This window comes from Saccopteryx leptura, chromosome 1 (assembly GCF_036850995.1).
Source record: "Saccopteryx leptura isolate mSacLep1 chromosome 1, mSacLep1_pri_phased_curated, whole genome shotgun sequence".
NCBI classification, from domain to species: Eukaryota; Metazoa; Chordata; class Mammalia; order Chiroptera; family Emballonuridae; genus Saccopteryx; species Saccopteryx leptura.
The window spans coordinates 290,953,401-290,966,912 of record NC_089503.1 but is presented as its reverse complement, the minus strand read 5'-3'; the positions used below and the strand labels follow the sequence as shown (position 1 = coordinate 290,966,912).

Below are 13,512 nucleotides of genomic sequence, written 5' to 3'. Positions count from 1 at the left end.
AAAAGATGCTCATCTTCTTTAGCTATTAGAGAAATGCAAATCAAAACGGCAATGAGATACCACCTCACACCTGTTCGATTAGCTGTTATTAGCAAGTCAGGTAACAGCAAATGTTGGAGAGGCTGTGGAGAAAAAGGAACCCTCATACACTGTTGGTGGGAATGTAAAGTAGTACAACCATTATGGAAGAAAGTATGGTGGTTCCTCAAAAAACTGAAAATAGAACTACCTTATGACCCAGCAATCCCTCTACTGGGTATATATCCCAAAAACTCAGAAACATTGATACGTAAAGACACATGCAGCCCCATGTTTATTGCAGCATTGTTCACAGTGGCCAGGACATGGAAACAACCAAAAAGCCCATCAATAGATGACTGGATAAAGAAGATGTGGCACATATACACTATGGAATACTACTCAGCCATAAGAAATGATGACATCGGAACATTTACAGCAAAATGGTGGGATCTTGATAACATGATACGAAGCGAAATAAGTAAATCAGAAAAAAACAGGAACTGTATTATTCCATACGTAGGTGGGACATAATAGTGAAACTAAGAGACATTTATAAGAGTGTGGTAGTTACGGGGGGGGAGGGGGGAATGGGAGAGGGATAGGGGGTGGGGAGGGGCACAAAGAAAACAAGATAGAAGGTGACAGAGGACAATCTGACTTTGGGTGGTGGGTATGCAACATAATTGAACGACAAGATAACCTGGACTTGTTATCTTTGAATATATGTATCCTGATTTATTGATGTCACCCCATTAAAAAAATAAAATTATATAAAAAAAAAAAAAAAAGAAAGTATAGTTTCATTGTAGAGATAAGACTGAGTTCAAACTATGTTGTGCATATTAGTGAAATGCTATTTAGAAATCGAAAAAATAAGTAAGTGCTTTCCAGATTTTTGACTCTAAGCTTTAACTCCCTTTGTTTGAAATGTCCTTGAAACTAATCTTGTATCCTTATGCAAAGCACTTGTATTAAATCACTGAGGTTTTTAATCTTATGTTAACCTCTATTGTCATAATTATCATTTCTACACTAAATAAAGAAAATCATAACCTATTGATAAAAAACCTGGAGATAAATTAATTTACTTACTAGGGACCTCAACAGAATGAGTTCTTACTTACCAAATATTTCCTTAACACTTTTTTTTTCTATGTCACAATCATGTCTACTTTTATTAAATAAATGGAGTCATGGAATGATATATATTTACAATGCTTCATTTATTCCCATTCTGTAATTTCTATAGTAATGTATTAAAGTAAGAAAAGACAGAACATTGAATAAAATAAAAATTAAATTATAACAATGTCTTGGCTTCACCATGTATTAAATACAACTTTAGGCACAAAAATCTAAATTGTAAAGTTTATTTTTTTTATTGTGAGACTCATAATGGTAATCTATACAAATCATAAGGTACACATGAGACAAAAAAAATCTGATAATTTGTTTTTATGTCAAGTACTATCCAAATAAAAATTTTTCATTAGCATGATTTTCTTCTCCATCCTTTGGTGTATTGTTTCAAAAGTATAACATGAGTAGAATTCCAGTAATAATAGTGTAAAATTAGAGGTTGATCCTCTAATTTAAAGTTAATCTTCAGATTCAAATCTAAATGTAAAAATTATAACAGCAATACTTTGAGAAAGTTGCAACATTAAGCATTTTATTTCAAAGAATACCATAAAACATAATACATGATAAGCAAACAGAGGGAACATATATCCAATGTTTAAACATACAGAGAATGGAAACTTTTGTTCTTAGAATTCACTGTTGTACCACATAATTTTATGCTTCCATCCTTAGTTCTGGTTTAAACTTCAGATTGGCCTTGTAATCTTTCCCATCACTAGTTTTTCACACTTTGTCTTCTATCTTTTTCTACTATTTGTGCCTTGTGAAAGTAAGAAGGATATCTTGATTTAAGGACAAAAGGCTAGGCTTTAAAATCAAAGCTAACAGTGGAAAATATTTTTTTTCCTACATTCTCCCTATTAGTTTTGTTCCACTACTTCACTAAAACTTGGCATCATTTAGCAAAATTTGTTATTACTCAATTCCTTAGAAAAAGACTCTTGTATTGAATAATTCTCTCAACATCCAGTAGAGCAGTCATAAATATGATAGAATCTTTAAATTCATATCTATGTGAAGCCCATAACCCCCAACATAGGACTAAAAGGTATAAAGAAAGTGCTACTTAAGAATTTTAGAGTGAATTGCAACAGTTGTAAAGGAAGAAATGAAGATTAAAATATAGTATTCAGAGATAGACTGCATTTTCTTTTATGTAAAACATGTCTGTTGTAGAATATTTGGCCTACTGACAATAAGATGCTCAATGGAAAACTTAGGTATACACCTTTCTAAAACATGAAAATAGAAACTAACTTTTTTCCCACCTCCTATGTTAAAATTTTGTATTTTTATACACATAGAAATTTTTTCACTTTCTAGAATGGAAAGCAATACAAATGTATTTGTATATATTTGTTTGCATGTTCCCCTTTAATTTAGTCTTAAATATTCTTTTCTCCCCTCTAGTTAGTTTATATGCATATTCTAAAAGGGAAGTTCCCTTAAAGCAGTGGTCCCCAACCCCCAGGCCACAGACCGGTACCGGTCCGTGGGCCATTTGGTACTGGTCCGCAGAGAAAGAATAAATAACTTACATTATTTCCGTTTTATTTATATTTAAGTCTGAACAGTGTTTTATTTTTTAAAGACCAGATTCCCTCTGTTACATCGTCTAAGACTCACACTTGACGCTTGTCTTGGTCATATGATACGTTGCCACTAAAATTAAACCCATAAACTAGCAAAATGAGTGAAAAACAAAATTCCATCGAAAGTTTTTTTGTGAAGTGGAAAGCGCCAGTGAGGAGACAGAAGAAGAACCTACGACCTCGAAGAAAAAAAAGGCTTCATTTAACAGCCAATACCACGAGTCCTACTTGAAGTATGGATTTATCGCAACTGGTGAATCTCACGCACCAAGGCCGCTCTGTATAATATGTGGTGACCGGCTAAGTAATGAGGCAATGAAGCCTTCAAAACTGCTTCGCCACTTAGAGACCAAGCACCCTACTTTAAAAGACAAACCTCTGAGTATTTCGAAAGAAAAAAGCATGAACAAGAAGGACAGAAACAATTACTGGTGGACACTACATCAATAAATGCGAGTGCACTGAGAGCATCAGACTTGGTGGCTAATCGTATTGCTAAGGCTAAGAAGCCATTCACCATTGGTGAAGAATTGATCCTTCCAGCCACTAAAGACATTTGTCGTGAACTTCTAGGAGAGGCTGCGGTTAAAAAGATAGCACAGATGCTATCTTTTGGCATCACATGGTGCATTGAGGAAATAGCAGAGGACATTGAATCACAATTGTTGGAAAGGATTAATAAATCACTGTGGTACGCTCTCCAGGTTGACGAATCTACAGATATTGACAACAGGCAATGCTACTTGTTTACGTGTGTTATCTTTATCAAGAGGATGTGCATGAGGATATGTTATGTGCACTATCATTGCCAACCAAAACCACAGCCACAGAACTATTTAAATGGCTGGATGACTATATATCAGGAAAACTGAAATGGACTTTTTGTGTCGGCATATGTACAGATGGAGCTGCTGCCATGACAGGAAGGATGTCTGGTTTAACTACTCGGATTAAGGAGGTTGCACCTGAATGCAAGTCTATGCATTGTGTCATTCACAGGGAAATGCTGGCTAGCCGAAAAATACCACCGGAACTTAACAGCGTATTGAATGATGCCATTAGTTATTAACCACATCAAAGCACACACCCTTCATTCGCGCCTGTTTGAGCAGCTTTGTGAAGAAATGAACGCAGAGGACAGACACCTTCTCTTATACACAGAAATAAGATGGTTATCCCGAGGGAGGTCCCTGGCCAGAGTGTTTGAATTACGAGAGCCGCTGCAGAGATTTCTCTCAGAAAAAAAGTCACTGCTAGCAGCACATTTCAGTGATGAGGAATGGGTTGCAAAACTCGCTTACTTGTGCGACATATTTAACCTCCTCAATGAACTCAAACGGTCACTTCAGGGGAAAATGACAACAGTCTTCAAGTTGGCAGATAAAGTAGCTGCATTTAAAGCCAAACTGGATTTGTGGGGATGACGCGTCAACAGGGGTATATTGGTATATTTGACATGTTTCAAACATTCGTGGGAATTTGGAAGAGACTGAGCCCAAGCCTTCATTGTCCCAGCTGGTGCACGATCACCTGTATTTACTTTTAAAAGAGTTTGAACGCTAATTCCCAACCACAAAAGATCCACTAATTGCCAAGGAATGGATCTGCGACCCATTTGTCAACAAACCAGGTGAATCCAGCGTGTCTATGCAAGAAGAGGATCAACTACTGGAGATTGCAAATGATGGTGGCCTTAAAAATATGTTCGAGACTACAACTCTGCCGGTGTTCTGGATTAAAGTCATGGCAGAATACCCTGAGATCACCACAAAAGCACTAAAAACCCTGTTGCCATTTCTGACATCCTACTTGTGTGAAGCAGGATTTTCTGCAGTGACAGCAACCAAAACAAAATTACGGAATAGACTGGACATAAGCAACACACTTCGAGTGTCATGGTCTCCCATTACCCCTAGATGGGACCGTCTCGTTGCAGAGAAACAAGCTCAGGGCTCTCACTGATTTAGCATTATGGTTGTTGAGAGATAGGCTACTATCTCTCATTCTATATAAACATTATAATAAATAACCCTTAACTTACAATATTCATAACAATGGTGAGTTGTATTTTTCATGCACTTTATATTTGTTTTTGTGTTGTATCTTATTTTTAAGGCATGTTTAAACATTACTATAGCGACTGTCAAGTGTTTGGAGGCAGAGAGGATGTTACTCATGTTATGTTGTGGGTGCGATGTTAAGAGGACGCTTCTAATAAAGTTGCAAGTGAGTACACAGTGGATTCATGTTTATTTTTGTCATAGGTTCATGATTGGTAGTGAGTCTGAACCTATCATATTTCATATTGATGTCAGACATGAAACGTTGTCAGAATAACAAATTTAAATACAGCCTGAATAATGAGGACATGCTCGTTCCTTCTTTAACTTAGCCCAATAAATATCGTAAGTTCGACAATTATATTTAAAAATACCACAGTTTTTATGCTGGTCGCATAATTTTATTTTGTGCATTTATCCGTCCCACCCTAAAGGCTGGTCCATGAAAATATTTTGACATTAAACCGGTCCGTGCCCCAAAAAAGGTTGGGGACCACTGCCTTAAAAGATATCTGGTGTGGACTTCCAAAGAGAGGGAACCGCCATGAAGAGGAAAGGGGTTGCCGCCCACCTTTGCTCCAACAGCCTCCCTGAGTCCCAGCAGCAAGACGGCAACCCCACACCCAACTTCTCCAGCCACAGCTCATGGCCCCTGGCCAGCGGCGCCGACATGACAAGGCGCTGCACGCTCGCTAGGGCAGGTTTCCCCTCCTCCCCAGACCCGGGGTCGTCGCCCCGCGCTGCCATCTGAGACCCAGTAGTGCCGCTCCTGCTGCAGCTGGAAAGAGAACAGAGTCCTGGGGACAGGTACCGTGCAGAGGGCTTGAGAAGGGGCCGGTGTCTTCAAACTTTTTATAAAAACCGCCCACTTTTGCAGTGCTGGTCAACCTGGTCCCTACCGCCCACCAGTGGGCGGTCCAGCTTTCATGGTGGGCCAATCGCAGCGCTGTTTGGTTGCGCGGTAGGGACCAGGTTGACCAGCACTGCAAAAGTGGGCGGTTTTTATAAAAAGTTTGAAGACCCCTGCGCGGCTCGGCCGCTTTTCCAGTTCCCGCCATCCTCCCTGGCAAACCTCCGCCCCGCCTCCGCGCGGGCTTCTGGGAGTTCGAGTTTCCTTTTCTGTAGTTGGACGCTGTCTTCCGTCTAGTGACAGGATCCCTGATAGCTATGGAGATTCCGCCTTAGGTAAAGCGTGCTTTTTGTCGTTTATGATTGCTGGACCCGGAGCCCTAACCGGTTAATGCATATTTAGGTGGTTTTCTATACTTTGTCAGTTCTGGTCCTAGTGGTTTAATAACAAACCTTTTTTTCTATATTGTGGGTGAAATTATGTAAGATAAGAGGGAGACCCTTCCATTAATTACTTTATAGTTCAGTATAAACGCTAATTCATACTTAAAAGAACATGCAGATTTGGAATATGATATATTTATATTTTATATTTTCTCCAGTAACTTCTTTCCAAGAGCCAGTTTTTATGTAAAGGTTTGGCGGGAGCTATGTAATGAGATGGGCAGTTTCCTCAAATGACATCCTCTGACAATAAAACATGTTTAAATTCTCTAAAAAAAAAAAAAAAAAGATCTGGTGTGAAAAAAAAGATCAAGTCATCTGACATCCTCTGCTAATTTCACAAAAGGTTACAAAAGCTTGAGTAAGAATGTTACTTCATCTTCAAAACTCCATTCTTTGAGGAACTAGATTTCCAAAACACTCTTCTAGATCTGAGTGAGGCAGGTATATAGCAAACATATTTTTGGACTGAGCTGAAATGCATGCTCTACATTTCTCATTCCTAAAAATTCAATATTAGCAACCAAAATTGTGTCTAGATGCTTGTTCATAATAAACAAACAGCTTGCCTGCACTATTTGGAGGATAGATAGGTAAAATTTAAATACAAAAACAAACAAACAAACAAAAACCCTCTTATTTCTTTATTCAGAAATTAAGAATGAAGTACAGTAAAGGTTTTCTGTTTCTTCTGCTGTTACTGCTGCAAGAGGTCACCATTCTGTATCTCCCTCAAGCATTAGTCAATAACGTGACTAAAGTTGATTTAGATTGGTTACATGATTTTGATATGTTCCACTAACTTTAAATCACCTGCACTAAGGTGAAGAAGAATCAGGAATTAATAAGTGTAGAAGAATAATCAGGAATTAACCTGGCATGTATAAACTATAATATTAAAAGTTTCAAGGAGAAGCATAGGCAAAAACTTTGATATAAGATAGTTTGTAGGTCTTAGGAATGCAAGCATTATAGATACTTATTTTATGGAACAATATTGTACATTAGAATATTAAAGATATGTTTTTTTCCCATATAATTGAAATCTTTATGTGGCAGATATGCACAGAATGTTCTGAAAGAAGAAAAAAAAAGGAATGGAAGATCTCAAACTTATTTTACATCAAAATTATATATAAAATGGAAAGTAGGGAATAACTGGAAAAGTCACAAGGGTGTGGGTTATCTCAGATTGATGGTTTGCAATGCAAATAGCATAAATATATTAAGAATGAAGGGATCATGTGTTTAGATCATGTACATTGGTAAAACAATATATTTATAATTGGGCATAAGTTCTTTGTGTTGATATCATGATAATAATTCATGACCTTATGAAATGTGCTAAAATTGGACATTTTCAGGTTCTTTTTAACAAAAGAATCACCTAATAAATGGATATTAGGATGGAGGAGACATGGAGAGCTTCATTATTGGTGAAAGCTGATTAGGACATAAAATGAGCTAAAGTGAAGAATGTGATAGATATAGAATGGAATAAAGTTTTTAGATTAAAGATTATTTGACTTTGGTAGGAGATGGTAAAATTGTGGTAGGAAATGTTTCCCATATTTCTCCATTGAATTTAGTATACAAACTTGTCTTTATTGAGTTTGATGTTGTATTTGATTAATCAGAAATAACTGCCCAATCAGGAGGATAAAAAGTTTTCTCTGGAGGTTAACAGAGAAGACAACTAGAAATAATGATGTGGATTTTGTCTACCTTTGGGTAAGTGGGCATATGAAGAAAACAACATGTGCAAAGGTCTAAAATAGAACTTCAAGAAAAGAAACAATAAGACCACTGTGAGTGAGGTTAAAGATGAGAAAATTTCAGATGCATTAGTTATCTATAGCAGTGGTCCCCAACCTTTTTTGGTCCATGGACTGGTTTAATGTCAGAAAATATTTTCATGGACTGGCCTTTAGGATGGGACGGATAAATGTATCACATGACCGACACAAGCGTCAAGAGTGAGTCTTAGATGTAACAGAGGGAATCTGGTCATTTTTAAAAAATAAAACATCGTTCAGACTTAAATATAAATAAAACAGAAATAATGTAAGTTATTTATTCTTTCTCTGTGGACCGGTACCAAATGGCCCATGGACCAGTACTGGTCCACGGCCTGGGGGTTGGGGACCACTGATCTATAGCATGAAATGTTCTAGAACTGAAATCTGCCTATTTAACTTTGTTGAGAAGTAATTTAACAGTGAGAAATGCATATAATAAATAAAATCACCCATTAAGAAACTTGCTTTATAATGAAAATTTGCCATATTTGTGATAAGAAAACATATACTTGCCTCACATTATAATTCCCAGAATATATCATTCAGAAGCACAACTATGACTATGGTTCAGTTTGCTAAATAGAAGTATTAATTTATCATCTTCATCTAAGTTTTCTTTCCCCTTACTTTCATTTATATATTTGACAATGCAACTTTGTAAACATATCACCTATTCTGTACTAGGTTGATTGTGATGGTTAATTTTATATATCAACTTGCCTGGGCTAAGGAATGACCACATAGCTAGTAAAAAATTATATCTGGATATGTCTGTGAGGGAATTTTCAGAAGAAATTAATACTTGACTCAGTAGACTGAGTAAAGCAAATCCACTTTCAACAATGAGGGCAGGCATCATCCAATCCATTAATGGCCCAAATAGACCAAAGACAGAGGAAGGGCAAATTTCCTCTCTTCATGAGCAGGGACATCCATCTTCTGCCCTTGCACATCAGTACGACTGCTTCTTGGACCATCAGAACCTGTGATTGACACCAGTGGCCTGTGCCCCTGTTCTTGGGCCTTTGTCTTCTGACTGGGTCTTAACTATTGCTTTCTCTAGTTTTCAGATTTGAACTGAATTACACCAATGGCTTCCTGGCTCTCCAGACTGCACATGGTATTCTTCCATAATAAATCTCTTACCTACGTATATCCTATTGGTTCTGTTTCTCTGTAGAACCCTTAATAATACATACACCTTATCTACTCACCTTTAATAACTTTTATGTTTCTACATTTTTGGCAAGTTTCAATTTTTCATGCTTATTATTTTAACCACTACCTAATTGTGTATAATAATTCTAACATCTTTTAAAGGGAGGCTATAACATTTATCTTTGTATTCAAAATGGTTTCTACAAAATTGCTACTTAACACATTTTGTCAAATAAATTTTTAATAAATATACACATTGATAGTTCAAAATTTATATATTAAGATTCCTTTTCTCTTTTCTTCTCTGTCTCTTTATGAGCTTTCTTTTCTGAGATCTTAAACGTAAATATTTACATTCATATGGTAAAAACTGAACTCTCAATAGTTTCTAACACAAATTTATCTCACCTATTTCTTGTCTTTATATTACATTTTTTAATGAAATATGTTAATATTCAGTTAGTTACATATAAAATAGTCTCTATTTTGAATTTTTTCTCCTACCAACTTTAATAAAACTGAAGTATATCATGTTGAGAAGGCATGGATGTACATTGTTAATGATGGACCTGTTTGCAACAGAAAAATTTCTGAACAAAAATGACAGAAAAAGATGAAAAGATTATTTCTAGAGCATAATGTGAATAACAGAAAAAGGACTTAGATGTGATTAACAGAATAGAATCAAATAGAACAGAACAGAACAGAATGGATTTAAAAATAGATAGTAAAAGCACTTTTAATATTATGGCAAACAAGATTAGATTAAATTCTTTAAGTAATTGAGAGACAAAAGAGATTTTTAAGTAAAATCTTTACTAGGTCATATTTATTTTTACTGTTAGTAACTTTAGAAGTTCTATATCATCCACCGAAAGGCTCAGTAAATTAAAGTTGTATTTGAGTTACTGAATTTACTTCATATTTTTTGACATGGCACAACTGCCTCTTAATAGTTCTCCCTAATGCCAGTGCTAACTTCATTTTTTGTTGTTGTCAGAGTTGGAAAAATAACTCTCGATGTTGTGGTAGAAACATTGGTTAATGTAAGTTCAGAAGAAGATAAGAATTAAAGACAGCATGTATTTACAACTCTAGAATTTTTCTGTTAAGGGCAGAAAAGAAATGATGCAGTAGCTATAGAAGTATTAATACATGTTTTTATGTACCTGGGAATGATTTAGTAGAGAGGCACATTTGATGATGTAAGAGAGAAAGAAAAAAAACTGCTGTCATGACTCCTTGAGTAGGTGAAGGGGTTTGGGGAAGAAATACAGTGAGAAAGCAGAGACATTTGTTAGGATCATGGATAGTCTATCCATTGTAACATAAGTGAGGGCAGAATATGTGGACAATAATGCATATACTTTCATTGATATGGTGGTGGGTGTTTGTTAAAGTTATCTTTTTCTATTTTTTCAGTGATAAAAGAATCAGATTATTAGCTGTGAATGAGAATAAAGAATAAAATGGAGTTTTGAAGGACAAATATATGAAATAACTGGGCAGGTAAGTTGGTGAGTGAATGAACTAGTGAGATTAAATATGGATGTTGTAAAGCCGGTAGCTGTGGCCACCATCATAGCCGCCTGGCCCATGCAGGTTCGCATTTGATTTGGACAGATGGTAATGAAACAATGGAGCCAAGAACTGGTGGGCCATTACTTTTAATCCTAGCTTGCACCCGGCGAGCAAGAAATACACACAGTGGGGCCCTGGCCGGTTGGCTCAGTGGTAGAGTGTCGGCCTGGCGTGCAGAAGTCCCAGGTTCGATTCCCGGCCAGGGCACACAGAAGTGCCTATCTGCTTCTGCACCCCTCCCCCTCTCCTTCCTCTCTGTCTCTCTCTTCCCCTCCTGCAGCCAAGGCTCCATTAGAGCAAAGATGGCCCGGGCGCTGGGGATGGCTCCATGGTCTCTGCCTCAGGCGCTAGAGTGGCTCTGGTCACAACAGAGCGACGCCCAGGATGGGCAGAGCATCGCCCCCTGGTGGGCGTGCCGGGTGGATCCTGGTCGGGCGCATGCGGGAGTCTGTCTGCATTGAAACTGCTACCACTGTGCTCAAGTACCTCACCTCTGAGAATATCCCTTGATTTGGCCTTCCCTTTGCTCTGGGGTCAGACAATGGTCTGGCTTTCATAGCCTCAGTTTCTCAAAATTTAGCCAAAGCTCTAGGTATTAACTGGGAACTTCATTGCATATATAGGCCACAGAGTTCAGGACAAGTAGAGAGAATAAATAGAACCCTAAAAGAAACTTTAACTAAATTAAGAGAGGAAATAAGTGATGGTTGGGTAGGCCTCCTGCCCTTTGCCATTCTCCATACTAGGTGTTGTTCTTACTATAAAGGCTTAACCCCTTTTGAAATTCTTTTCGGAAGACCTCCTCCTATCCTGCCCAAGTTAAGTTCAAGCATGTTAGCCCCCTTTGATAACTTACAGTTCCTTAAGTCCTTACAGGCCATCAAGGCAGTGCAAGCAGAAGCCAACTCCCACACCCAAAGAATACCTAACCAGCACCCGCATTCCAGCGAGCCTCTCATCGAGCCTGGACAGTGGGTTTGGGTTAAGCGGCTCCATCGTGAGAACCTTCAGTCCACTTGGGAGGGACCTCACCTTGTTATCCTGGCTACTCCAACAGCAGTTAAGGTAGCGAACCGCAAACATTAGATTCATCACAGCCAGGTAAAGTGAGCACATCCTGACCACATACCCACTAAGAACAAACAATGGAAGGTACAAAAGGACCCTATAGACCCCTTAAAGCTCCGGTTTACATCATCACCGGGGTAATCCTATTTACACTGACTTTCACTCAAGCAGGAACCCTTAGCCGCAGTGAATGGGTCCTCATTAGAACTCAAGATGGGTCTGTAATTGCCAGGAATCAAACTTGGGTTACTTCAGCTGTCACCTTGTCAGTAGATTTTTCTAAACTCTTTGCTGAGAAATTTTGTGACTCACTGGCGGCTTGGAGGCACTCTGATTCAGCAAGAAGCCCCCTCCTAGATGACTGGCCTAGTTCATATACCATAGGTAGCAAATGCTCTCCCCACGTTAAAAATAGAGCCTTATGGTATACTCCTCATTATGCTTGTCCTGAACCCCCTTCTGAGCAGCGCCGTACTTGTGGGTCTATCACTGATTATTATTGTAAAAAGTGGGGTTGTGAGACTCTTGTTAGTGAATTCCAGTGGAGTCCTCCTAAACAAGACCCAGACATAAACCTTCTCAGATTAGGAACGAGACCAGGGGGAAAAAGACCAAATGATGGATGGGATGATAATTGTGCTAAAGATAACTGTAACCCCACCATCATTACTATTAAGAAACCCCAAGACCCAAGTTGGAATACAGGGAAAACGTGGGGCCTAAGATTATATGTCACGGGCTCAGACCCAGGAACCTTCTTCACCATCAAGAAGTTACCCCCCGAGGCTCGCAAGCCTCTCTTGAGGGGATTAACTCATACCTTACCTAAAGCCTTTACACCCCCTAAGGCCGACTCACCTAAAGTAGAATTAAATCCCAATTTTACTGCTTCGCATAGTCCGGAAACTGTATCACCCACTAAAGCTACCCCTATTAGTTAACACCTTAGCACCTCCTGACCCCACATTAGAACAGAGTTCTTCTATCTTCACACTTCTAGACTCTGTTTTTCCAGTCCTAAATAGCTCCCAACCCGAAGCTATTAAGAGTTGTTGGCTCTGCCTGGATCCTCAACCTCCCTACTATATTAGATTAGGAGCTAATGTTTCTTTTCAGAATGTCACTGTAAATGATTCAGACTCCCTTGTTGAGTGCAAACAGGAAGGATGCATCTCTTGGGCCGGATTCCAAGGAAAAGAACATTGCTTCACCTTAGGAGAACTGACGGACCCTACCACCACTGGATATCAGAACCCTTGTCTCTCCATGCCTCACATCAGTCCACCAGCAGCCAGAAGACCATGGGTACTAAAAGCACCAGAAGGAACTTGGGTTTCTTGTTTATCTCAAGTCAGCAAATGTATCTTACCTAGTGTAAGGTCGGTGGACAATAGAGGGATGGTCAAGTAGGAACTCAGACCCGCCCACTTTGGCTAGGACCGCCCACAGTCAAGCCTGCCGAAGGAAGCTTCCCAGGAACCATTTGGAAAGAAGCGATTGTCTGCCGGCCAGTGAAATTTCACCACGTCATAGTAGCTCCACTTCCCTAGAGGGACCCTTTAAATATCTCCCACGTGGTTTAATCCGTGCAACTTCCTTAGCCTCCATCTTGCACCTCCATCTCTCTTTCTTTCCTCGGGGCCAGGGAACCTTGCTGGGCGAGATGTGCGCTCTGTACTCAATAAAGCCGTTTATTATTCCACACTTTGCGGCTCTGGCCCGTTCCTTCCTTCTCGGTGGGGAAAAATACCTTACACCTAGCACCTCTGATGATTTTTGTAATATCTACCTATATTG

The 13,512-nt window shown here is 38.7% G+C and overlaps 1 long non-coding RNA gene across 2 annotated transcripts; it reads left to right on the top strand.

Moving 5' to 3' along the window:
- Positions 1-5,952: 5,952 nt before the first annotated feature.
- Positions 5,953-13,399, top strand: LOC136385031 (uncharacterized). 2 transcript variants are annotated; one of them, XR_010747684.1, is made up of 4 exons: positions 5,953-6,001; positions 8,972-9,028; positions 10,489-10,575; positions 11,524-13,399. It is a non-coding gene; the product is annotated as an uncharacterized lncRNA (long non-coding RNA). The 2 variants fall into 2 exon arrangements; XR_010747683.1 differs by having other exon boundaries at positions 11,515-13,399.
- The last annotated feature ends 113 nt before the right edge of the window (positions 13,400-13,512 follow it).